This window comes from Carlito syrichta, unplaced genomic scaffold (genome assembly GCF_000164805.1).
Source record: "Carlito syrichta isolate Samal-C Ts95f unplaced genomic scaffold, Tarsius_syrichta-2.0.1 Scaffold102016, whole genome shotgun sequence".
Classification (NCBI taxonomy): Eukaryota; Metazoa; Chordata; class Mammalia; order Primates; family Tarsiidae; genus Carlito; species Carlito syrichta.
In genome coordinates, this window is record NW_007046112.1 from 77,074 (window position 1) to 102,764 (window position 25,691).

A 25,691-nucleotide genomic window follows, 5' to 3' on the forward strand; every position below is an offset into this window, starting at 1 on the left:
ATGAGCCCTGAGGTCCTTTCTCACACTGTTGTTTATATCTATACCTGAATAAAGCAGAAATAGTGAAGATAGGACATCTAAAGAAAGAAACTATGGATATTTTGCCTGGAAAATGAAATATAAAAATGACCTAGTTTTGAGAGTGTTTAGGCATTAGAATAGGCAACAAAATGACTTTTTTCCTCAGAAATTTTTTAAAGTAATGGTAATCACATTCATTTAAAAAAAAAAAAAAAACACTAAGCACTTATTATGTGTTAGGTAGTATTTTGAATGTTAGGTATAAGTGAGTAGAAATACAAGAAGGCCTCTGCCACCATACTGATATAGAAGAGAAAATAATAAGCATGTTAACAGAAAAATAAAAGCAAAATCACTTGAAGAAAGTGCATATAGGACTATGAGAACTTACAATAAGGAACTTAGGAGAGGAGATCAAGGAGGGTTTCCTTGAGGAATTAGTCTTTGAGCTAACAGACACCATCAGTATCCTGTACTATATCTACACTCTCTTTCTTTCTTACAAACAGAATTCTAATTTTTTTTTCTGCACATCAGCATGCTCAACTGGATAACGAATTCCTCGTTTCTGTTGCAACAAGGAAGATCTATGTGTCACAGTTTCTATACAGAAAAAGTAATCAGAACACTGCAAATGAAGGTTATTTTTCTAATACCAGTGTTGCATGTTTTTCTTTTTCTTTCTTACTTACTTCCTTTTTCTTTCTTCCTTTTTTCTTCCTGCCTAGAATAGAGAAGCAATGTTTGGAGGTAAAATAGCAGCCATCTTGTGGCCATGAAAAGCAAAGCCACATGACAGTGCAGCAGATCAGGATTAAAATATTTCTTGACTTATCTTTTAGTGATGGAAATGTAATAATTTTTCTAATGAACAAGACCGGATGAAATTAGGTTCAAAGTTTTTATTTCAACTGGTAGGTCCAATCTACAGAAGCTCTTAACCTGCTTCCACTGGTGGATTTACCCAGGCTCTCTAAACCTTCTGTAATTCACCAGTGGAGATTTTTTTGTTAGCCCACCACTATCCAGTACTCTTCCTCTCCCCCTACCCTTCTGCAGTTTGCACTTATCATGTGTCCGTTCTGTTTCCTAAGACTCTTGTCAGTTGTACTTGCTATTGTATTTATGTCATTTAATTACATAGTCCCTAAAACAATGAAACATAGATGTCAAGTTTGAGGGTTTTTTTTTTTAAATTTTTTTATCCAAGTTAAATAGTTTTTTAAATGTAAAAATTGAAAGCTACAAAATATGTCACAGTGGTTTGGGCAAACCATGTTAAAAATGTAGGGAAGCTCTTTTCCTCCGAGCAGGCGTCCGGGGCGGTGGTGGCTTGTGCAAGATGAAGAAGCCCGAGACCTTCCCGGCAAGGAGGAGGAGGCGCTGCTGAAACAGCGGGGCGACTCGAACCTGGAGCTGTCTCAGCCGCGGGTCGCCCAAGCCACGGGCCGCGCGGCAGCCGAGCTCTCCGAGATCCGAGTCGTCCGCGCAGCCGTTGCTCGTGCTCGCACCGTGATTGACCAGACGCGGAAAGAAAACCTCAGGACGTTCTGCAAGGGCAAGCGGTGCAAGCCCTGGATCTGCGGCCTAAGCAGACGCGCCGCCGGCTCCACGAGCACCAGGAGAGCCTGCAGACCAAGAAGCCGCCGCGGAAGGGGCGGCTGGACTCAGTGCGGCAGTTCGCGGTCAAGGCCTGGGCATCCACAAGTGAAACACAACTGGCTGACCAAAAAAAAAAAAAAATTTAGAAGAAACTCATAAAATTCTTTTTTTGAGTCAGCGTCTCATTCTGTCACCCCGGCTGGGGTGCAGTGGCACGCTCATGACCACCACAGCCTCTACCGGCTGGGCTCAGGCGATCCTTCAGCCTCAGCCTTCCGAGTAGCTGGAACCACAAGCATGTGCCACCACTCCTGGCTAACTTTTTGTTTGTTTATTGATTGTAGAGACGAGGTCTTGCCATGTTGCCCAGGCTGGTCCCAAGCCCCAGGGCTCAGGCAGTCCTCTCACCTCTGCCTCTCAAAGTGCTGGGATTAGAGGCATGAGCCACTGCACTTGTACAAAACTCATTAATCCTAAGAAATATTTTGCATTCAAATTGTTATATAAATGTCTCCATGCTCCTCATTGATCGAATTAAAACAAAACCTAGAAGTAATGAAGGATGCAACATGAGCGTGTTTTTTTGTTTGTTTGTTTGCTTGTTTGAAAGGTCAAGGAAAATATAAGGAACTCCAACTATCCAACTAATATTCGGATAAAGACCTTATCCAAAAATTCATCCAAAAAAGTGCTTTTATATGCTTTAGGTTGAACTAAAAAGGTTAACATATGAAGGTATTCATTTTCCATGGTTTCCTACTTTAAGTGACTTTTGTGATTAACTAACCAAATTCTGGTCCAGATGGAGTGAGATATTGATGAGACTTTTATTATACTATTACTTTATTCAGTATATTGTATATTATTGTAAACCAATTTTGAGACTGAAAATGTTGCCACAATGATTAATCTAATCAGAATCTTTGATTCAATATGCTCGTTTTATGTGGACATAACAGATGATCTAAATATCATATATGGCTTTAGCTTCATTTCCGTTGTTCAAACCCTGACCATCATTTTGTCCAAATATTGTCTGAATGTTTAAATAAACATGTGTAACATTGATACATACAAATAGCAGGCATTAGCCATGAATTGGATTTTCTGTGAACATTAAGCCACATTGGACTGGATTCTCTCATTTTGTAAGATATCCCCTGAATATAAACTGGGCACATTTGGAAATGCATAAATTCTTCTGGGCCAAAAAGGGATTACTTAGTATCGTAAACAAATAATTTATATATTCGTACAGCACTAAGTTGTTCCCTTATACCAAATGATACCCTTAAGGCCTGAAAGAGTTAATTAGCTTCTAGAATGCCAAACTGGCATAAACTACTTTCCTTATTGATTCACTTTCTACAGGAAACAAAATGGCAAATTGCCAAAACACTAGGAAAAAAAACCCCCGTCTAATTGTACAGGTCCTTAATAGCTGAGTTTTGGCGATTTATTGTAGAGCTGCTGCCTCACAGCTGCAGAGTGATAGTGTTATCTACGAATTCAACAACAGTTGTAAATGATTGCCGCTTCCTGTGCCTATGTGGGAATCCTTCCTATTATGGTTCACTGTACCAAAGTTGGGTCCAATCAGATAATTTAATTGCTTGCAATTGCTCTAGAACCCTATACCATGCCAGTATGTTCTTGTCTAATCAGATGGCCAAGGTAGACTTTGGCCGTGTTACACTTACAAAATCCTGGTAGAATATATTCATTTCCCCGTGAATCCACAAAAGATGCTGCCGATAGGGGCTTTTGTTTGTTTGTTTGCTTTCTTAAGTATAGATGTGACAATCCCCTTCATTGTTGTCTCTGCCCTCAAACAGCAGTGGCCAACTCTATAAAGAGTAAATATAACATTCAAATAAGAAACAAAAGTAGAAATTTATAAGTAGCAGTTAATATATCTTATCTAGATCAAATTTTATTCCAATTTCATTTGAAGGCATAAAAATGCTTTTCAGTGGAGAGAATACCTAGAGTACCTATGAAATAATGTGTTTTGTAGACAGAGTTCACACTTAACTGATTTTCAGTATTACTCACAAAAAAACAGCTTATAGGTTATAATCAGTTATAATCACGGGTCTAATGTTCCTGTATCATCCTCGGTATGTAAATTCCATGAAAGAAAGCCATGAACGTAAGTGAGGTCTCCCAAGAAGAGGGTGGAATGTGAGAAGAGAGGACCCAAATGGATCTTTAAGAAAGACCCATGGGAGCGTATGTAAAGGTGTTGTAGAAAACCTGAATAATTCAGCATGATGGAGGATAAGGAACAAAGGCTCTCAAAAAGGAGGTAGTGGCTCTCAGTATGAAATGCTTCCCAATATCAAGTAAGATCTAAAATCTGAGCATTGTCTATGAGATTGGACTACAAGAACAACCCCAGCAACCTTGGCAACTACAGTCTCAGCAGAGTGTGACCCAAAGTCAAGATGCAATGGAAAGGCATGCAGTGTTTGCCCAGTGGGAGAAATTGAGCATCTTTAAATATTATAGAAGATAAAGATTAACAAAGAAGATGGAGGGGAGAAATCAATAATTTAAAGTCCTTCAGATAACTTCCGTCTCCTGGTATTCATACAATTAGGTAGTTGCCTCCATTTTACTAGGAGGCTAGTAAAAATAGAATATGTTAAAGTGTTGTTATGTCACTTTTGAGATTAGGTTTAAAAAGATGTTATGCTTCTGTTCTTTCTTGTAGTCTCTCTCGGAGAAGTCAGTTATCATGTTTGAGAAATCTCGGGCAACCTGTGGAGAAGTTCACATGACATGGAAGTAAGGTATCTGTCCAACAGCTGCAGGAAACTAGGTCTGCCAACAACCATATGAGTGTACTCAGAAGTAGATCCTCCCCCTAGGGAACCTTGAGAGATCCTAGCCTTGACCATCAGCTTAGCTCAACCTCATGAGAGACTCAGAGCCAGGACAGCCTAGTGAAGCCATTCCAGGATTCCTGTCCCTCAGGAACCATGAAATAATACATGCTTGGTATTTGAATCTTCTAAGCTTTGTGATGATTTATAACATTAATAGCTAATACAAAGGGAAAGCAAAACAAAAGGGAAAGAGATCCAGGTCTCAGAGGAATAAACTTAGTTTTGGACAGGAGGAAGGGTACTCCTTCTGTAAGAGAAGGCAAGGGCAAGAAAATAGCCCTTTTTAGTATGAATGTCAGTAGATGGGTAAGTCTCATCCACTTCACAGTTTTTAACTTGATTATTAGTGTGAGTTTTTCTTCAGTATTTCTTAGTAGCCAGATGTTTGTAGAAAGACAACAGATTTAGTCAGCCCAGGTCTGATGGTGGACAGAGAGATGATGGAGCAAGAAGCTCATCAAAAATGCTGTCAAGTAAGTGGCAAAAATAGCAGATCATGAGGTCAAAGCTGGAGAGACCCAAAAAGGAAACCTGAAGTGCACTTGATATGGGGAAAAAATTAAGAGATTAGGTCAAGAGATGAGTATTTTAGAAAAAGAAATTAATAACTTGAAGTATAGGCAGATGTGGCCAGAGAGTGGAATATCCAACACAGTGATTCTAGAAGTGGAACCACTGTAATTAACAGGCATGAGTGGTGTGTCAGAACTGGCAGAGAGGCAGCTGAAGTTGATTGACCATGAAGAGACCCCTAGAAACCAAGAAGTTAGGCTAATGATGGATCACTTATGTGGCCTTAGAATTGACACAGGAAGACAATAAGACTTTAGGCAGAGAAATGACCAGGGAGCCAAGGCTCAGACAATGTTCTAGATGGCAGCAATGGGAAGGAGTGGCATTGTATATTCAGATGAAGAAAATGACAAATGAGTGGCAATTTTAATAATCAGGTGCAGAAGTAAGGCCGTGGCATTGAGCATTGACTAAAACAACCCTCAGACAGCTCTCAGGAAGGCCGGGCACTTACAAAAGAATGAGAGCATTCATTCTCAAGGGAGAACTTCTGGGGAAGTGGAATCCTAGTGAAAAAGGTTATTTTTCTGAATAGAGAAGTTCTTGTCTTCTTAATATGTATCTAGACCACAGGCCTAAATGAAAGAGGTTTCTAGTGGTCAGAATGTTCCCACACAGCCATCCAGACAGTTAATTGGGTCTGCATTTGTGTGAAACATTCCCTTCACTTTGAGCACCAGAGCACCCTCCTCAGGGAGAACGGTGGGTTCACACCTTGAACTGGGAAAGTGTCTGGTGAAGGGCCTGGATGTAAATCACTCCCTCCATGTTACTTCTGGCTTGTTTTTAGGAAAGATGGCCAACTCCATTTCTGATGACTAGGAAATATTCCTTTTGGGAGAATGGGGTTTACTGCTAATGATTTGGGGCTTGGAGCAGGCATAGTCTTTGACTCTAAGTCTCTGGAGATAACGCAAGTCAGGTAAGAATCAACACAGCTCTCTAAACCAGTTATAATATATTAGATGCTACTGTTTCTCATAGCACATCTAAATTCCGTAGTAATGAAGAATATTTTAGATGAAAGCCTTATCTGAATCTGATGATAATTTGCCTCGTTGCCTGTATATAAATGATTAAGCTGAAATAATGCTGAGACTAATAAAGCTGCTTTCAGGGTGGGAGGCGTCTGGAGAGGGGAGCTGGGGTCAAAGACTTGCCAAGTTTTTAAATGGCCATCACTTCTACTACCACGTGCTAAATTACTAATGAATCAGTAACTTGAAACTTGGCATCATGGTCTTGTTTCTGACATAATCAACTGATTCTTGGTTAAATCATATTTTAAATATTTCTAAGGTTACACTTCTACATGACTCATTTTTACAGCAGTGATCTGTAAAATTCATAAAAGCTGGATTCATTTCTAGCTTCTTTACTCACAGCTTACCTACCATACTATGGGATGCAGAAAACAGCATTCCACAGTGTTTGACAGGAAGACAGAAGAGCCAAGAAATGAACCCACTTCTAAAAGCCCTTTTACTAAAGGATTAAACCCACCCATGAGGGTGGAGCCCTCAAGGCCTAATCACCTATTTTAGGCTTCACTTCTTAATATTGTTATAATGGCAATTAAATTTCAACATGATTTTTGGAAGGGACAAACATGCAAACCAAAGGATAGCAGAACAAAATGTCAAATGAAGAACTGTGGTTATATTATACAAATCTTCAAATGGCTAAAATTGGAAAAGAAACTCAAAGTTACAGCATAGTTATTCACTTTTCCATCAATTACTCAGTCTATTCACCTTTACCCAAAGGCTAATTTCTTAGAGTACAAACAAGTAGCATTTCCACAATTCTAATCACAGACTGTTAGGTTATGCATGCACATACATACTCATTCATTGTGTGTGTATAAGTCATGTGTGTACAATCACTTTCCCTATAACATACAGGACAAGTGCTCTCCTATATGCTATTATCTTTGGTTATTGTACAACATAGAAAATTATAGCTCATAATAGCTAAGTAACTGCTTGGTAAATATTGAATGTCAAACAGATTATTTTTAGACTATGTTTTTAATAACTATGCTACACTAAGTAATAGTTGACTATGAACAATATGTTGAATTAATGAATATTCAGATAACAGGAATATGCACTGACAAGAAACAACTTTCATGTCTATAGAGAGATGAGAAGACAGAAGTTGCATTTAAACTATCTTTAATAATGTTATTATTAAGAACTGTTAAACACAAGAGAATAGGATTGGCCAGTTTTACAATTTTACCTTTGTTGCAACCATATACGATCAACTACTCCAGAAACAGATAATAAAATCAAGTATTCTGAAACCTTGACAAAGAAAATTAAGGCAAAGTCGAAATTATTCATGATAGTTTTTTCTTCTCATACTGGTTCTAAATATCTAGAGCATAAAGACCATATGGGATCTTTTCTGTAGCATAGTAAAAAAATATTTTGAAAAGGTAGAAAATGCATAAGTATTTTATGCAGAATATTTTCAACTGTCTGTAAAATTTGAACCATAATGAAGAAACACAAGGCAAGTAATAATTAAGTAAACAGGCAATAACAAAATAGGAAGAATTGGTCATCCTCCTTAATGAGAGGGCATAGTTGAGATATCATAGCTACTCTGCTTCTTTCTGACTCTGAAACTATCTTTTACCTTTGAAAATAACTTCTTAAACAGAATGCATTTTGTTCAGCAATCCTCAAGGAAAATGTCAGGGTGAGAAAGGCTTGTCCTCACAGAAGTCCTGTATGGTTCCCCACAATGAGTGGATTTGCAAGCTTTACTGACTGATGCCATCATTAGATTTTATACTCCTTGTATAACCTTATATAGCATGTCTACAGTGAATTACAGGATTCATGCTAACACAAGAAAGAACTCATACTTTCTTAATCATATTCATTTCGGTCTTTATTCATACCAGACTATGCCTCCCAGAAAACACTTTTGTAGCCTATCAGATTTTAAATGACCACCAGATGAAGAGAGAGAATTGAGCATTAGAATTAGTGGTTCTTTTATTTCTGGGGAATATCAGGAAATTTTCAGAACAAATGACTTCAAATTAGGCATAAATGCTAATCCCAAGTGTGGTGTTCACCAAAGCCCCAAGAAAATAGTTCCCCTCAAATTTTGGAAAGATTATTTGGACAGACTATTAAATGTCTGATTCTAGTTTTATATAAATGATCACCACTGCACTTTCCAAGTACAATAATTGGTAGGGGGGAAGGCTCATCAAATGTTTTCAAATCTGTTTTGATTTATGAGCAGACTCTTATGGAAAATTTTTATTTTAATGAAAATTAGTTTTTCTACTCCTCCTAATGATACTATCCTCTGTGCATTTTTTTTTAAAGAACAAAATTATTGTGTGGTCCATTCGATGGATGTGTTGATACATAAAAAACTTTTAGGTGACGATGTTATAATTGGAAGAGTCTATATTCACATGAGGATTATTGACTGGATTATAATTTTTAAAAGCCAGAAGATTGATAAATCAAAATTTTATGTCTCAGTTTCTTAGAAAAGTTTCTTTATTTCTAAATCCATAAGCCAACACAAGAAAAATGAAGTTTTGTATTTCTTGGATGGCACAATCAAAATAACAATGACTTCTTTTTACAACTACAATTGGGAAAACAATTGATATTATTTATTGAAATATTGAAAAGAGACTTTCTAACATGTGTTAGAAATAAGAGCTTAGTGGCTTGGGGAAGGCGGTGGAAGAAAGAAAGAAAGAAAGAGAGAGAGAGGAAGGAAGGAAGGAAGGAAGGAAGGAAGGAAGGAAGGAAGGAAGGAAGGAAGGAAGGAAGGAAGGAAGGTCCGACCTATCCCTAAGGTGAGATAGATTGAAATTGTAAGTTTCTGAATTCTACCATGAAGTTGTATTGAATCCATGATGGTCTCTTCTTTAAGTCCTTCGAATTCTTGAGTATCAGTGTCTTCAAATGTATAATAATTACACACAATAAATTAAATAATTAATTTATTCCAGTTGCAATGAGAACATTAATTTTTAATTGCATTAGGTATAAACACCTTAAACTTTTGCTTACTGAAGGTGTCTTATGTATTAATAAAGTCTTATAAATTAAAAAAAAAAGAACCAGATGAAAAGGAAATTCCCAATAAAGTATACAGAAAGTGGCAGAGTGAGAATGGAACCAAGATGTCATGACTGCAAGTCCAGTCTCCTTTTAATTAAATTATGCTGCAGAGCTATTAAAATATAATATTGCTTATAGAATATCCTAAGTAAAATGATTATTTCTTATACTATTAGGCTACTATCAACTATCAATTGTCTACATTAATAAGAAAGCGTGAGAGAATATAGTCATTGAAAAGAATCCACAGATATGTGTAAAAATACTAATATTTGACATTTGTTTCAGTATTCATCAAGAAAATAGAACTTTAATTTTAAATGTCTTCCCAAGGCAGTATACTAAGAACCATTTGGAAGCAATAGCTGTGTAAACGTTACTCCTCTTTTTTGTTTCAACTTATTTTCTGATAGTCAAATATAACACAGTAAGCAGCAGAGAGAAGCAACAGTAACCAGAACTAACAGAAACACAAGAGCTAAAGTTCAGAATTGTACACGAATTTAATCATCAAACTGGAATAATAAAGGTCTGAAAATGCATAGGAATGACTATAACTTGTAAGGTGGCATTCGGTCAGTTCCTTCAAGAAACAACTCTTTATAACATTTTCAGTAATACTATAAAACTGGATGTGGAAGGAAGAAGGGATATAGACAATTAGAGGTTGATGTGGAGGATAGTTTTTATAAAATGATGAAATCCAAGTCAAATAAACAAGCTGTCAGAAACAAAGACCCAGAACGTCACACCTGATAAAACGCTATTGCTTATGGGTCTAGCATCATACCAAGTTTTATGCAACTAGATATGCTGCTCAAAACAGTATATATATACACAGTATGTGTGTGTGTGTGTGTGTGTGTGTGTGTGTGTGTGTGTGTGTATGTTTCTATAGAAACTGTTCCTATAGAGCCTCAGTATATTGAAGAATAAGGGAATTTTGAGCAAGGTTTAGAACATGATTCTAAAATACAGTGGCAAGAATAAAAATCACATCATGGTATCTCACAGGTCCAGAGTCAGCACCATGCAATCAAAGTGAGTGAACTGATATTTTTTTTTTAACTAAAGAGCTTGGCTAACTTGTTGGCAATTTTGGGGGGATTTTAATTGTCTATTTCTACTGTCCTTATAGTCCATGTCATTCTCTCATAAAAGAAAGAATTTTCAGAATCCTACATTTGGCAATAAGTTGAATGTTGTTTTGTTTTTATTTATGAAAGCCCCATTCCTTCTTCATATATAGAAGGCATAGAAGAACGTTATTCCCTCCTTAAGAATCAGACAGTGATGCTTGGCAAAAACCATCAGCCTCTGGGTAGAACACCAGGATCTATTTATAATAAAGATATAAAAAGCAACAGAAATAATACATGTGGAAAAGGCATCATCCTTGGACTTCAGACATGAGAGCGTACATATGTTGGAGGCTAGAGTAGGAAAACTGAGAACCACCCTTGCCCCACCACGAGACTTTCTTTGAGTAACAATTTACAGCAAAGATAAGAGAAGTACTTCTGTGACACAGGTGGATAGAGACATAATGAAAGCTAAATGTGGGGGCAGATATTTTAGTGAAACCTCTTTGGCATTCCAGTCCTTATAAGAAGCAAAGTAATGGCCCTGCTCTATAGGGGCTATTTGAAACTGAGGTACATTAAAGGTAACCAGAACAACAACAAAACCCAAATTCAGTCAACCACTGACCATGTTGACTTAAGCCTACTTACAGAGGAAGAGACATGCCTATTTCAGGGAGTAAATACTCTTTACCACAGTCTTTGCTGTTCTACTACAATATCTTTCAGATTTCAATAAAAATTATGGGCACCCAAAAAAAGTAAGAATAAAAGAATGTAAAAGAATGGCCCATTGATAAGAGATAAAATTGTCAATCAAACCAGATTTAGACATGCCACACACATGGGAACTATCAGACAAGGACTTTAGAAAAAATTATATTAATATGCTAAATCATTCTACAGGAAAGGTAGACAAGATTGTATTACATTTTCTAGAAAAAACAAATTAATAGAAGAGTCTTTCCCTCTCTCCTCCTCTCTCCCTCTCTCCATTTCTAGCTTCTTATTTCTAAAAATGATAGATGCATAATGTGGGATAAGACTTACTAATACAAGTGATTATTATGGAAAATGTGAAATAGCATGTTGGTGTTAAGAGTTTAAACACCGGAGTCTGATGTTTCAATTCCAAACTGGCTCCAACATTATTAGTCACATGACCTAGTAGACTTGAATCATCTATACCTTTACTTTCTTTTCTCACTGGTAAAATGTGAATTCCGGTAATCACTATACTTAAGAATAATTAATATTTAGGTTAATTAAGATTAATATTAATATTGCTGAAATCTTCTCTCTTCCCATATTCTTTTATCTTACCAAGACTCTAGTATAACACTGTAAACAATGGTTGACAGCTGAGATACTTGCAAGACACAATGTGTTTGAGGAACAGTACAGTACTTAAGCCCCAGAGCCAAGAAGGGAAACAAAACCAGGACATTAGAAGAATTTGAAGCCTCAGTTACCTGACATAACAGCCCATCTCCTAGCTGAGTTAACATAAATCCTCACACTGAAGGCATGCTTACTTCAGAACCTGCTACTGAAGCAACATGCCTGACTTTCAACAAAAAATTACGAGACACACCAAGAGGAAACAAACAAGCAAAACAACACAAAAAATACAGTCTGAAGAAATAAAGCAATTATCAGAACTACACTCAAATATGATATAGGTATTGGAACTATTAAACAGAAATTTAAAACAAATGTGATTAATGTTTAAGGTATCTAAGGAAAAAAATTAGACCACATGCAAGACAAAATGGGTAATGTCAACAGCAAGATGGAAAATATTTAAAAATACTAGAAATACAAAACATAGTAGCAGAAATGAAAAATACCTTTGATGGCTTATTAAAAGGCTCAATATAGTAAAGGAGAATTGAAGATGAGTTTATGGATACCTCCCAAACATTAATACAAAGAGAGAGAAAAAGAAAACCTAGACTGTCTTAAAACTGTGGGACAATACAAAAAAGTGTTATGTATACATAATTAAAATAACAAGAGGAGAAAAAATGATGAATAAAGAAGAAATATTTGAAATATTAATGACTGAGAAATATCCAAAATTAAGATAGACAAGAGGAAGATCAGATAACACTAAGTTATATCATATCCAAACTGCAGAAAGTCAAAGACAAAAAGAAAATCATGAAGGAAAGAAGAGGGGAAAAATCTGCCTTTATCTATAAAGAAACAAGGACAAGAATTCTAGCTGATTTCTCATTGGAAACCATATAAACAAAGCCAGAATGAAGTAAAATAACCACATTTTTAAAGAAAAATAACTGATAATCTAGAATTCTACATCCAGTGAAATTAACCTTCAAAAATTAGGGAGAAATAAAGATTTTTCTCAGATAAGCCAAAATTGAAGAAATTAATTTCCAATAAATCTGCCCTGCAAGACATGTTGAGAGAAGCACTTCAGGAAAAAGGAAAATGCCATAGGTTATGAACTTGGATCTACATAAAGAAAATAAAAATGTCAGAGAAAGACTAAATGAAAAGTAAATACTTTTAAATTTATCTTATTCTTAACACAAAAATAACTTCTTAAAGGAGTAGAAGCAACAGTAAGTTAGGGGACTACAGCAAGAATGACAAGGGATGGGAGAGAAGAGTTGAGAATACTGTTACAAGGTACATGCACTACACTCAAAACAGCATAGTGTTATTTGGAGATGGATTTGGACATTTAAAAATGCACACTGTTAACATGAGTACAACAACTAATGATGTTTTATTTTGTTTTGTTTAAAGATTTAACCAAATGTAACAAAAGAAAGTATCACGGGTACAAGAAGCTTAGGAAAACACACGCAAAATGAATACAAAGAAAACACAGGTAGGTACACCTCATGGGCAAACTGCCGACAATTCAAGATAAAGAGAAAAATCTCAAAGTCAGCCAGAGATAAAACACACTACATGCAGAAGAAGAAAGAAAATCTTGAGAAGAGACTTCTTGCCAAAAATCATGCTAGCCAGAAGTCCATGAAGAGACATTTTTAGAATATGCAAAGAAAATTGTCACCTAGAATCCGATGCCCTTTGAAAATATCTTGAAAAAATGAAGTCTAAGTAAACTGTTTTCAACAAACAAAAGCTGGAAGAAATTATTGTCAGCAGATCTATAATATAAAATAGTCATAAAGAAGTTATTTAGATAGAAGAAAATGATATCAAATAAAAAGCTGGATGTAGACTAAAAAATGAAGATTTTCACAAACTGTAAAATAATTGGTAAATATAAAAGCCATTCTTTTATATTTTCAGCCATTTTCAAGATTATTGTCTAAAGTAAAGAAAAATAGTAGCAATGTATTGTGAGGTTTAAAACACACACAGAAGTATATAATAGTGAAATGACAGTTGAGGACAATGGAAGTACACTGTTGTAGGATTTTTACACAAAATAAGGTTTACTATTATTTGATGCTAACCTCTGTGGGTTAAAATGTATATTTTAAGCCCTAAAACAATTACAAAAAAAAAAAAAACCACAGAACTATAACCCATAATCCATAGTGGAGATAAAAATAGAATCATAAAAAACACTCTAATGTTTCAAAAGAAGAAAATAATGCCAAAATAAATTAAACAAAATATACATAGCAAGATGATAAAATTAAACCAATCATATCAATAATCATGTTAAATGTACATGATCTAGGCATTGCAATTAAAGGAAGAAATTCTGAGATTGTATAAATGCAAAAACTAACCACGAAGTCTCTAAAAAAGACTTTTTAAAAATGTATGTCTTAAATTCACAGATATATTAAAAATAAAAAGATAAAATAACATTTACTGAGAGTTATTTTGGGTCCTCTCCTCCATTAATAAATTATGGGTAAAATTAAAGCAAAATGGTTTTATGCATGTTCTTCAATCAATAATCTCTGATGCTTTTCAAGTGATTAAATAGATGAGATAAAATTTAACGTTATAATAAAGTCATAGTCTTAAAAATTAAATAAGATTTGTTAAGCACTTTACTTATATTATCAATGAAGAAATTGTCACCATTCCAAATTTTTTGTAAGAGAATCCATTCAGGATTTAGTTCACACCCAAAGACTTTGGGATACGATGTGGGTAAACTGCACCCTAAGATCGCATGTACAGAAGCATAACAACTTTTGTTCTATGAGAAGCCACTACTAATTTCCTCATGTAGAGAAAAACAGTAATAACAGCCATCAGACTGCCTTATCCTTATCTGTATCTGTCGATATTATTCTATTGTTTGTGACTTGGTGTGCAGTTAATTAAGCTGCATATTTAAACCTCATGTGGGGAACACGTGGGTGTACTCTTGGCAAGGATCTCTGGGGTGTATTCCTGGCCAGGACCTGCAGGGTTACTAGATAAGTGGCACTAGAGTTGGAAACTGCTCAGAGTGATGTGTGCACAGAGCACAAACCCAGTCATTATTATTTATAATTATATTTGGCATCCTAAATAAGTCAGATATTTCAAAGGACCATGAAACTCCATGTGCACAGAATTTAACTCATCTTTCCCAGAACCCCTCTTGCTTCTTCAAAGTTACTGACAATACTCTTCTTCTTGCTACCCACACTCACAATTGTCTTAATTCTTTGTCTTTGTTCAGGTCCCACAGCCAAACAATCATCAAATTCTGTAGACTTAACTTGGTGAATATTTGTGGTATTGGTACCATCCTTTCCATCACTACTACTACTGGTATTTGTCACCAAAATTATTGCAAACATTTTCTACTAGGTTCTCTGTATATTATATTTTTGTTGCTGCTAACTCTGCCTTCTCCACAGCTGCTTGAATAAATGAGATTTTATTACTCTTTTACTTAAAATCTTTCAAAAGTTCCCCATGGACTTTAGAAGACACTCCAGACAGTTATCTTGGGCCCTGAGCCCCTGCACGATCTAGCTCCAGTCTTTCTCTCCAGCCTCACTTCACATCACTTCCTGCCACAAACATACGGTCCAGAAAAAAAAAAAATCCACTTGTGTTTACACATGCACACACTATTTCACTGATTTGTGCCTTTGTTCTGGTCCCACTCTTTGGACAACAAAATCAGTCACCACTCATCTAGGATTCAATTCAAGGTTGCTGCCTCCAGAATGCATGAGTGGTCTTTCCGCCCTGTCACCCTGTATTACCACAATGCACTCATCTCTCGTGCATTATCATTATCAGTTTATGTCTTTCTTTCCTTTAGAAAGTAAACATTTATAGGGTTGAAACTATGTCTTCATTCTTTTTATCCACAGCACCTGCCAATCAATAAAATCTCAATAAACCTTTGTTAAATGTTTGCATCTCTGAGAGAGATGGTATTCATCATTCAGGCAAGTGTATGTGATAACAGCCATATTGTTTTTATTATGTCAGTTTCAAAACATATCTGCAAATTATTTGACACTCCTTACAGAGACATGTAGTCTATGCTTCCTCTTCTTGAAACTGGGCAAGATTTGGTCATTGTTTCAGCCAACATAAGAGAGCAGAAGTGACACATGACCCTTGCAAGGCCAGGTGGTCAAGGGTGACACAACTTCTGCTTCGTTAGCTAGAATGCTTGCTCTTAAAGTCTTCATTGGGCAAGCAAGTATTTGTCAGCCCTGAGGCTGTCTTACTGTGGGAAATTCCAGTCTAGCTCATGTGAGGACCATATTGATGGATTCTGAAACTACAAAAAGACAGAGAAAAAGGTGATCAGACAGTACCAAACTGTCCCAACCCTCCCTACCATCTCCTCTCTTCTAGCTACAGCTGCTTTCTGACTTAAATGCATTGGAGACCCTGGGCCACAACTACCTGACTGGCTCCCTCTAAAATTCCTTCTAAAAATTCTCACCCACAGAAATCATGAAAGATAAAAATGATCCAGGTGTAGTGGCATGGGCCTGTAGTCCCAGCTACTCAGGAGACTGAGACAGGAGGAACATGTGAGCCCAGAACTTCAAGGCTGCAGTGAGCTATGATCATGTCTCTTCTCTCCAGCCTGGGTGACAGATCAAGACCCTGTTTAAAAACATTTTAAAAAATGTTTTTAAAAAAATTATCGTTGCTACTTTAGGCCTCTAATGATGGTTTCTTATACAGCAATAGAAAATCAGAACTTTTTTCAAAGAGTATTTAAAGATAATGGGTTACAAAGGTTAGAATTAAACATTCTTTAAAATTAAATAATATTTAATAATTAAATTAAACATTTCTGTTTTAAGTACCATACTTCTGTAGGTACAAACACTACTTCAGGAGAAAACAATACTATACATCAATGACACAAATGCTCTAAAATTCTGGAAACAAAATTTTTTAGAAGAGAAAAATATTTTACGAGTTACTTCTACCCTTGTTTATTTCTGGAAAAGGATATGGTATATTATTCTCTGGATGATTTAGGCCTCTGCTGTTACCACCAGTTTGGAGCCATCAGAAATCAAGAACAGACCGTAGTCATGGTTTCCTGACATCAAGTTTCTGGCTATGATGCACTCAGAAGGTTGGCATATCTCACAATAGGTTGAGGGGAACTATTTTTGATATCAAACAGACCTTTAGACAAATAGAGGTAGAGCAAGAAGACTATGGTCCAAGATGAACTTTGGAGTCTGTAATCTATAGGATGAGTTAGCATGCAGTTAACCAAGCTCAGAGACGAATGGCTAGTTCCTTGGAATCCTGAGAATAAGAGCTAGGCTGGGAGAGATGGATTCAACTTCAGAGTAATCTAATAATCAAAAGAATTTTTTAAAGTACATATGGAATGAATTCATAAATCACAGAATCTTGTGAAACTATCTATCATAGGGCTTTTAAAATTCTCCTTGATAAAATAATTCTTCAGGATGTGGAGGTCAGAATTTTAGAAATGTCTATCTGCTTGACTGTGACGTCAACTCACAAGTATTCATCTAGGAAGTTGAAATTTGTCGCTGTCATCATAATTCTGACTTAAGATATTCAAATCTACCAGATGCAACAAACAGCAAATGGAAGTACAGAGCAGATAATTCTAAAAGAAAATGTGAGATCACAAGAGGTGCAAAAGAGACAGACTGAGATACTAATACTGAGAGAAGAAACACATGTAAAAGCTAGAAACTGGACTTTCACTGTAGCAAAATAAGATGGATTGAAGCAGATTCCAAAGTTTCTACTCATAAATTATTCTGGGAACAAAAGTGGAACTGAATTTGAAGAAAGCAAATGGAAAAGCAAGGTTGGGCAGCGTAGCAAAAGCTGAACGTCACTTGGCATGAGAGATGAGAACTACAGTTCATTTTAGGTGCATTCAAGATAATGTAACCACTCTCATTTGATTCCAAGAAACCATCCAGTTTGAAAATTTCTTTTCTCAGTGTTGACAAGTTCAGGTAAGAGATAGCCCAACAGTATCTGGACAATGCCAGGGAATAGAAATCAGAATGGGGAGAGTGTTGGCAGAGACCTGGAGAGTGTAAGAGGGTCTGTCTCAAAGTCTGAGGTATGGGACTGAAAATTCCCAGAGATGCAAAAGGGTGTGGGTAATGGTTCCAAATGACCTGGGCCTCTGCATAGTGGCTCTGTTACTCTTAATATAAGATATAAAAATGTAAGATTTAAAGAAGCGTAATTCTATTTCTAAACTCTTGGCTTCAGTAAAGTAAGAGTTACATTCTGCCAGGTCTACCTTTTTTGCTTCCATAGAGTGTCAGGCAAGTTTGGGATGCTTTTTACCCAGTCTGGTTCTGAGCCTCTTCTTGCTGTTCTCAGAAATTCATCTCCAACTCCATGTGGTTGTGATGCTCAGACATTTTCCCACTCCCCCACTACAGGGTAGACTCCAACTGCAATGGCATAAATTCCTGGGACTGATCCATAGATGTCAATAGCAAGACCTCCATTTTCTGCCGGAGTCACTAATCTAGGAGAATGCAGGTCTGTGTGGTTGCTTGGTCTGCTAGGCAGAGGTAGCTTGCATGGAGAACAAAGCCAAGCAAAACCAGAGAATAGAGACAGTGGTTTAATGTCTATGCTTAAGCCCTGGAGTCAGTTCTCTGTCTTGAAAAGCTAGCTCCAACTGGGCTTGGTGGCTCAGCCTGCAATCCCAATGCTTTGGAAGGCTGAGGTGAGTGGATTGCCTGAGCCCACGGGTTCGAGACCTGCCTGGGCAACTTGGCGAGACCTCATCACTACAATACAATAAAAAATTAGCCGGGCATGGTAGTGCACACCTGTAGTTCCAGCTACTTGGAAGGCTGGGGTGGAAGGATCACCGGAGTCCAGCAGGTCAAGGCTGCAGTGGCCGGGAGTGAGCCACTGCACTCCAGTCTGAGTGACAGAGTGAGACTCCAGCTCAAAAAAAAAAAAAAAAAAGAAGAAAAGCTAGCATCAAGATTCCCAAATATTAAGCCAATTTCCCCCACCTTTTTAAATTTGGGCTAGTCTAAATTTTGATCACTTACAACTGGAAAGAATCCTTACTACTTCAAATGCTTTTACAGAAAGACAAAGATGGGTGGGTACCAATCAGGGCCTTGCAGTACTGACCTAGGTGCCCACCATTTCTCAAAAGTTGTGTTCACTACAGGGACCTGCCATATTGCTGCTTGCTTCAACTGATGTTCTTAATGGTGGACCTGGGCCTCAAAAAACAAAACAACAAAAAACATCCTCCTAAGAAGATGTAAACACACCGGGTCTCTGTTCCTAGAGGGAAAATTGCCATCTTAGTCACTATTGTATCATACAACCCAGTCTAGTGTCTAACCCCTAAGGAATGTTCAAAATAAATAAAATGGTGATATTTGATGGACAATCTTTCAGCTATGTAGTTTATTTTACTAGTTATGAATAGTTCATGAGTGGCCGAATGATAACATTTCTTATTCCAGCTACTTGAAATAACAAATCCAACTCTACTTCTTGAAGTAGAGTTTATTATATGATTAATAAAATCAACAAGTGTTGACACACAGCTGCAGCATGTGTTCTTCTGTCTAACTTATGTAATGCAAAATGGCTATTTATATAACATGTTATCAACGTCCTTTCAAAAATTATAATAACACAATCAAAAAAGACTCAGGTAATAAAATATTTACCGAGGATTACGTAGCAAAATACCTTTCAGAATATTATAAAATGGCTTGGTTGAATAATTTCCTAAAACATTTCCTATTCATAATGTTGGCAGAGGTTATGAGAACTCTACAATTCTAAGATAAGGTTTTGCTATATTGTGCTAAAACAATTCTACAACCTTTAGAGAAGGAATTGGAAAGGACTAGATAGAATGTTGAGTTCAATAAAATTAGACATCAAAACAGTGGTCCTACTTGTATTTAACTAGATAAAGTTATGTATAGTGGCATTTATAACCATATGGGGAAGGCTAGCATTTAATATTTTTTAAAACTTTTCTTTAAAAAGCATTTATTGAAATGCATTTCTAGGAATAATGAAAACATTTTTATCAATTTTTTTCTAATTATAGATCAATGAAATATTTTTCTTCTTAAATACTTGGCTGCATAGACTTCTAACTCAATTTATTATTTTGTCAAGTACATTTATGTGATTCTTGAGAGCATATTGTGGGAATCAACTGAGGTTATAAGATGCATAAAATAAATTTATTAAGAACCAAGGAAGAAGTGAAGTTTATTTTATACTTCATTTCCTATATGATGATCTCATCAGAAGAGCTATACAATTAAACAGCCATTTATTAGATATGTGTGGTCCTCTGTATTGTACAAAGGCCTTTCAGACATATTCCATTTGCTTCTCATTCGGCCTTGCATAAATGGGAATTGTTCCTATTTTGCAGTTGAAGTGACTAAAGTTAAATGATAATCACTCCATGTAGAACAATATGCTGACAGTTGCAATATACTCGAGGAAGAAGGAAACCCATTTTCTGGTTTCATGGAGCTTGCACTCTAAAAGAGGAGGCAGGGTGAAATAAATCGACAGAAAACTATGTTAACAAAGCAAACTCTTCGTTTTGGAGTTGAGCAAAGTCTCATCTGTTTGAGTGACTGATAAGAAGGGATTATATGTGAAACAGACCTTTAAGAATAGGTCGTGTTGTTTTCCTTAACGAAAAAGAAAAGAAAAGAACAATGCATAACGTCTTTTTACCAAGTATCAAATTTTGTCTCATGTGGCAACTAAGGGAAGTAAGTTCATCGGTGAGGTACGCATCGAAACAAAGTTGTGATGACATTGAAATGCTCAAGTCTGATTCTAGGTCTGTACTCCAAGGAGCAGCTAAAGGAGCAATCAAGTATGTGCTGGGAAGGTATCAGACTACAGCTCTAAGGTCTCTTATCATCAGCTCTGTTGATTCAGTCGTTTTGCATTTGTCTTGGAAATCAATGTAAATATTGTAGAACCAAGTCCTTACATTCCAAATCCCTCCCGAACAACAGATTGAGAGACCTCAGGTAACATTCAGGAATACTTTCACAATGGCCCATGTTTAATTTTCTTTAGCATTAAGTCTATTCCTGAAGAAAATATATCATGGACACAGGTAAGCAGAGGACACTGAATACTGAGGTTTACATGGATGAACTTTCTTCTGCTTGGCGACGATATAAATGGCTCGTCTTCTTTGGAACAGTCTGTACTTTTTAGCTTCAGAAGACAAAGGAATTCCAGGCAGTTTTTTGCCTTCTCCAGCTTCATCACTTGAATTGAAATATACAGTTCAGGTCTCAGTTTTTCCTTCGAACGAATCACTCTTTCCACATATTACACGACACTTGTCAGTAAGTTCGGCTGGTTAGAGATGGAACCCATGAGGTTAAAGTCAAAGGTTCACTTCCGTCAGGGGCCAGTGACCTCCTTCCTGCTTCATTGCTGACATCTTAAACCCACAATTTAGCTAGTCTTTTCAGAAAAATCTGAGGTGAGCTTGATATGACAAACATGACTCTGCACTGTACATCGTTGTGCCTATAGACAGATGACACGAAGCCAGAAATCACACCTGCGACTCAGTAATAATGCACCAATCACAAATTTAGAAATGAGAGACAGCAGGGTCTGTGTCCTACAATTAACGGATTATGTGACCTTGAAGAAATTAGTTAAACTCTAAATCTGAGGAAGTAACAAATATCAACTTCTTTCTGAACATTTGCATAGATACCTCAAACTCAAATTTGCAAAATCACAATTATAGTTGTCCCTTGGTGTTCATAGGAGATTGGTTCCAGGACTCTCCTTGGATACTGAAGTCTATAGATGCTCAAATCCATGACATAAAACTCCATCATTTTTGCATAAAACTTATGCACATCCTCCTGTATACTTTAAATTATCTCTAGATTTCTAATAATGCCTAATACCATATAAATGATACATAAGTAGTTATGCTATATTTTTACTTGTATTATTTTTTATTGTTGTATTGTTAGTTTTTTATTATTTTTTCTGAATGTTTTCTCTCTGAGATTGGTTAAATGCTCAGAGGTAGAATTCGCAGAAACAAAGGGCTTACTGTATTTCCTTCCCAGCACCTCAGGTCTAATCCCACTCTTAAATTTCCTACGTTGGTGATTAGGACCACTCTCGGTCCTGTTGATCAAGTCCGGAGTGTAAGAATTTTTTTTAGTTTCTTCCTATTATCTTTCTGTTTAATGAATAATAAAAATCTTTTTAATTGGCCTCCTGGACATATTTTATATACCTCTCAGTGTCATCTCAATTATTTCTTCCTCAGCTCTGATCCCTTCTATTTCTGGCTTGAATTACTAAAGCAAACAACTGAACTATGCCCCCTCCTCTCTAAACTCATCTATTCTCTTTCCATCCCTACTTACAGTCTTCCTTCGATATGACCAGAAGAGTGATGTCATTCTAAGGTTATGTATCTGCTATCATAACCTCCAAGCTCAGTATTTTCCAAAGTTCTGCCAGACCTTATAGAACAAACTTCAGTTTGTCTTCTAGCAGCTTTATATACCTCATCAAACTCTGCCTTTTGGCATATTTCCCTCTCTCTGGTCTTCATGTTTGTTCTTTGCCTCTGGTCATCCCTCTCTATGCAAAGCTTTCTTTCCTCTGGTCACCCTGGAAACTGTTATTCACATCATTTCAATTTTGTTGCCTCCTCATGGGCAAGACCTTCTACTAGTCATTAGATGATCTTGGGGTTTTAACCCAAGATCTCCCTACACCTTGTAAAAATTATTCATTGTATGATAATTGTTTTTTTCAGTTATTTGCAACACACTCTAAGATCATTACAAACAGGGAGTACATCTTGATCTAGTTCTCCTATATTTAGAATAGTGACTGGCACATTGTGACAACTAGGTAAATATTCACAGCAAACAAATGAAAGTGTAAACTCTAGATGAAAACAAAACAAAATGAAATTTGACCTGCTGAGCACCTGGTAGTTTAGCCATGCGTTTGAGTTTTAAGAACAAGGAAAAGTTAATTGCTTAGCAAGGATAATCCAGAGCTGTGGTGACATAAAGGGAGTGGACGTGCCAGAGAGTTATGAGGGACTGGTTTTCAAGTGGGAGAAAAGGCAACGTAGGAATACTTAGAATCAGGACAGGTGAGGGGATGACTCTGAAGAACACGGCTGTCTCACACACACTTTGAAGTTCTTTGCTGTACAGTTCTGTGCTGTGTGATCATTTGCTAATGCTTCTCAGCTCTTCAGTCATGATGACTAGAAATCAAGAATGTATGTGCACACAGGTGTGTGTGTGTTTGATCAATTCAGAGAAAAGAGAAGAGACAGAAGTAGAGAGAGAGAGAGAGAGAGAGAATGAGAGAATCTGTGGTGTCTTTTTGAAAACAGGTGGGGCCTTGTTTCATGTCTGGGTAAGTGCGCTTCATAGAACACCACTTAAGTAAGGAGCATAATTGTATACTTAGACATCCAAGCAGCAGAGGAAATCTTGTGAATCACTTGAGAAATCCTGAACATGGGCTTTGGAATGGAGAGTTTGAATCAGTCTTAGCTTAGTATCGAAAAGTAAGGAAGCATCTCTGCTAGTCTCCGAGTAAGAATAGGAGGCCTCATGTTGGAAGTCAGTTCTGTGTTCTAATAAACACAACTCCCCACTTTGCTCTAACTCTTATTAATCTCCAAAGTCTGAAACACTCCCTAGTTGTCAATTAGGATGGCTCATCCACCTTTTCTAGTTTCTGGGGGGTTGAACACTATTCTAGGGGTCTGAAAATCTGACTATTTCGGCGGGGCTTGGTGGCTCAGCCTGTAAACTCAGCACTTTGGGAGACTGAGGCCAGTGAATTGCCTGAGCCTAACCCAGGCAACTTGGCAAGACCTCATCTCTACAACAAATCAAAAATTAGTGGGATGTGGTGGCACGCACCTGTAGTTTTAGCTAATTGGAAGGCTGAGGTGGAAGAATCACCAAAGCCCAGCACGTTGACGCTGAGGTGGCTGTGAATGTGCCACTGCACTCCAGCCTGGGTGCCAGAGTGAGACTTCAAAAAAAAAGGAAAAGAAAGAAAGAGAGAGAGAGAGAGGGAAGGAAGGAAGGAAGGAAGGAAGGAAGGAAGGAAGGAAGGAAGGAAGGAAGGAAGGAAGGAAGGAAGAAAAAAGAAAATTTGTCTATTTCTACCTGGACCAATAAAGCGATCACCAGAACATATTCCTTGATGGATTAAGTCACTTCCTGGCACATTCATGCAGTGGAAATAGTTCAGTAGCCTTGCCTCTCATAGAAAGTCAGTCCTGAGTCTTCCATCCTTAAGAATTACTGCATTGGAGTACACGCATCACCGTGCATACTTTCTCATTACCTTAGATGCTAACTTTTGAAGGCTTTGCTCATGAAGCCCCCCAGGTGTTCATGAGCTCCTGTGACTTGTTGCACTGTACTTGTATTGGGACTCTTGGGGAGCTTTATTATCCAGTATATTACTTCACTGCATGGGCCAGGCACCTCCATAATTAGGCTGAAGGAAACCATAAGCATTGCACTCCTGGGCACAGCTTGGGCAATATCATCATATCAGAGGGTGTTGTACACTGGGAGATGGCAGTTAAAGGTCTCCAAAGTGTCGGGGCTCTGACAATTTTAACTGAGAACCAGCCTCCCTCTCCTTGGTTGAGTATAAGAAAAAATAAAGGGTAACCCTCTATCATTTAGATGAGTTTACTGTAGCTGTCTAGTTTCAGACCCTTGTGTTCATATTTCCTTTTCTCAGAAAGTAACAGGATGTTATAACTGTTTTAAAAAATTTGTAACAATTATTGCAAAGTCATTTTATCCTATTCCCGTTTAAATTCCAAAAAGTATACAAATTTCATTTGTTACTTTCTACTGTCATTTTATCTTTTGCCTGTTGGCCTGTCTTACTTTCTCCTTTCAAATACACTAACAGAGTCCTCAGATATACCATGTTGTTAGTTCCTAGCTATAAATACATTTTTCCTTTACCAGAGTTCCAACTAATAAAAACAAAGTGTCCTTAATGTAGGATCTGGAAACTAAAACTAAAGCACCCTCTTGCAATTTTCCCAGCCCCAATACACTGAGGCACCACTGATGTGAGAAGCCAATCATTTTTTTTCCTTGTCCTTCTATTTCCATGCAAACTATATGCATGTTTATTTATTTCTTTATCTCAATAAATGTTTATATTGTTGCTGAGAGACATTCCTAATATTGTGACCACGAGTCTCTGGAGGGCCAGACACTTCCTAACATAATTGTTTTGACACTCTGAAAGGGTAAACTGAGGCAAAGTGGGCCAGTTCCACGGGAATAATGCAAGATTGCAACAGAAAGGAACGTAGAAAGAAGTAAAGTTTATTATTCACCTTTTACAGATGGAAAGGGAACTAGCACTCAGGCAAGTGTAGTGTGGAAAGCTGAAAACCAGGTGTACTTAAGGGTTTTTAAAGCAAGGGGGGGCGCTTAGACCTGGAGGAGGTCTGGGCCAAAAGGAATGTCCAGAGTAGTATTCTTTGGTTTCCATAGTAGTCACATGAATCTAGTATCTCAACATCGCCAGGCATCAACATCTCATGGTCTCAGGTGGTGGGCTGGAGGTTGTCATGGTGGTATAATAACAATACACCAATAAACATGCCTCCTGGTGGTGTGCTGGAAGTCCTCATGGGTGGCCAATAACAATGTATCTATATGACTGCCTAAAAGACAGATTGTTAGCAAGATTGGACATGCTTAAGGGGTTCTGTGTAATCACCGGTTTCTAAAACTAAAGTATTTTTCTTGTCAATGATTATAGGGTAAAAGGATGTATGGGCTGTACAGAAAGGGCATGTCAAGGGGTAAAGCCTAAGCAGAATGAATGTACTGATTCAAAATGGCTGCATTATATTCTAAATTTCTAAGGTTCCTTCTTTTCACATTCTATCAACATTTTGTTGTTACTTACTCAGGGACCTG